We start from the raw sequence: 2918 nt of genomic DNA, 5'->3' as shown, positions 1-2918 counted from the left end.
AAATTTAAAGAGCATTTATTACTCTCAATAAAAAATCTATATATATAAAAGAAAGTCGTGTTAGTTACACTATTTATAACTCAAGATCGGCTGAATCGATTTGACTGAAAATTGGTGGGCAGGTAGCTTAGAACCAGGAAACGGACATAGGATAATTTTTATCCCGTTTTCTATTTTTTATTCCGCGCGGACGGAGTCGCGGGTAAAAGCTAGTATGAAATAAAATGGTCTAGAAATGTTGGAATTAACATTTAAGAAGTAACGATAGTATAAGATACGAGGAGAAGATCCGGAAAGCACATAAAATTGTGAGACTACGTCGTACATCTTGCAAGGAAGTTTAGAACAAAGAGGCGTTTGCAGTAAATCCGCCTTTCCCACGAATTCTCACAAAGTTCACTTGAATCTAGGTTAAGTTAGAATTGTGAGGGATCTTGGTATTAGGTGTCCGCAAGGGAATTCAATACTTTAAGTTTTAAAAGTGAGAGAAAATTTGAGATAATAGAGAGATATATATAATGGACAACTATGTTGCATTGATTATTACTGTGAGTTATTAATTATTATTATTACCAAAAGATACGTTTAGTAAAAGATTACACTTTTCAGTGTAAAGGAAAATATTTCTTAAAGATAAACTATTACAGTTGTCTTTTATATAAAGTATATAATTTGCTGACAAAACTATAAAGGATTTTGTGCAAAATTCTTATAAAGTTTTGTTAAAATCTTCAAAAACTTTATTGTTTAGCAATAAAATTGAAAGAAGGAAAAATATTTATTAACACACAAAAAAGTACTACAAAAAGGGAAGTAAATAAAAGGGAAAGTAATGAACACACAAAAGAAGCAAAGATAAACTGAATTCGTAACATTTTACAAACTCTTGCATCATCCTGACACAAGTATGTATTTACTTAAAAGGGTGCCTCAACCTAAAATTTGTTTGTTATAATTGTGTTTTGAAATAAATAAAATTTATTATTATTATTATTTATTATTCGTCGGGAAACAATTTAAGTTAAGAGGTTAAGTGCTAGTAAATCCGTATATTTGAAAATGTATTTTACTGCGTTAAAAAGAAGTGTGTTTACGCTTTATTACTTTAGTATAGATAAATCTAATTAAACTTTGTAAAAAGCTTAAATCTCGACTGAACTCTCAGGAGGTTTTCATTTGTGAGCATTACATTAACTTTTAGAGATAATATGCTTAAGGGGCAGTCTTCTTTTGTATAAAATTTAATTTAAAAAAAAATATAAAAGTAACAAATGAATTAATTAACCTCAATCATGTCTTTTACTAGTTCTCTACCGCTGAAACATTTGTTCAGAATTATTTTCTTTCCTATCATTGTCTTTGGTTAAAATGAGATAATGACAGATAACAGCAGCTGTGAAAATTCACCGCAAGATACTATTTTTATACAACTTTTATAATTGGCTTTTAATATAATCATATAATAGACACCCTTGTATCAGAATGCTAAATGCGTAATGACTGAAAGCTCAAGCCGAAGTCCCCTCTCGCTAGCGGGCCTTTGAACCCAATCACTTTATGAAGCATCCACCGACGCGACCTTAGAGCCTTAGAGCTTCCCAGTCCAGTATTAATAACGAAGTAACAGCCGCGGCTCCTTAGGGAGTCCTCGAGCCTAGTTAGTCTTAAACGAGGTTTAGGCCATCTGCTCCCAGCCACCTTAAACCCGGTGGCAAAAACCAAGGCAAAGTGAGAAGCTCAGTCATAAAAAAAATTGCTTTCAACCTGCGATATTATAATTAAAACAAGCCACAGGCACGAAAAGAACTCCGTATAATTAACAGACTACTTTAGAATTTCAATTAACGTCGTACAAAATAACAAGTTTTCTTACTCGTTCACTTCAAAGCGTTCTGTTGTTGAAGTATGCTAATGAAAATTCAGATTCACTTAATTAATGCTATTTCAAAGCTTAAGTTACATGTTATAACATCGCATCGCTGCATTTTAGCTTTCAATGGCGCTGGGAATGGAGTTTTTCTTTTTTTTATACATTAATTTATAAACTATTACCATAAGTTATTGTTGTATGTGACATTATTTTGTATTAAGTTTATATTATACTAGCTGCCGTCCGCGACTCCGTCCGCGCGGAGTTAAAACCGTTGAGCTGTTCTGGAGATACCTTCAAAAAAATACATCCATCCATCCAAACATTCGCATTTATAATATTAGTAAGAATCTACAGTTATACATTAAATTTGTAGTGTACTACAATTACCAAGAAATATTTTGTTTTTATGTATAAATACATTTAACATTGATGGTGTTTTGTTTTTCATATTTTTTTTTAATTTCATTCAATCCCATTTGCAATTTCAATCGACAGAATATTACTGAGGAATTGTGAAATGGCAGCTGATTAGGAAAGCCGATACGCCGCCACACCACGAGCGATGCAGAAAGAGAGAATATTATCGAGGAATTTCACAATTCATTATAAAAAAAACATTAACAATGTTTTTATATTCCCATTTATTGCAAAGTTTTGTTTTGATTTAACAGAACGCACTCGTGGGAAGCTTCTAGAGACAGGAGGGGAGGAGGGACGGGGCGGGGGGGATGACAAATGCGAATTTTCAACTACTTCCCAACTTATAATAACTTCATCCTTGTACCAGCTTTGTTCCGTACAACTTCTGGATATGCTTTCACGAACATTATTTAGTAAATAATTATAAACTTGTTCTCAAATAAAATAAAAAAAATTGAAAAGAAATGTATTTGGATTACCCTAGTTGCGGCAACCCCAGGGCCGGTGTTGTCGCTACTACTACCCAATGATTAGGTCTTAGTCAACTACGCTAGGCCAGTGCCTGTTGGTTGACTTTACACACGTCTATGAATTTCTTCACAGATACGTGCAAGTTGCATCACGA

Source organism: Papilio machaon, chromosome 11 (assembly GCF_912999745.1).
Source record: "Papilio machaon chromosome 11, ilPapMach1.1, whole genome shotgun sequence".
Lineage (NCBI taxonomy): Eukaryota > Metazoa > Arthropoda > Insecta > Lepidoptera > Papilionidae > Papilio > Papilio machaon.
This window is presented reverse-complemented; position numbering follows the sequence as displayed.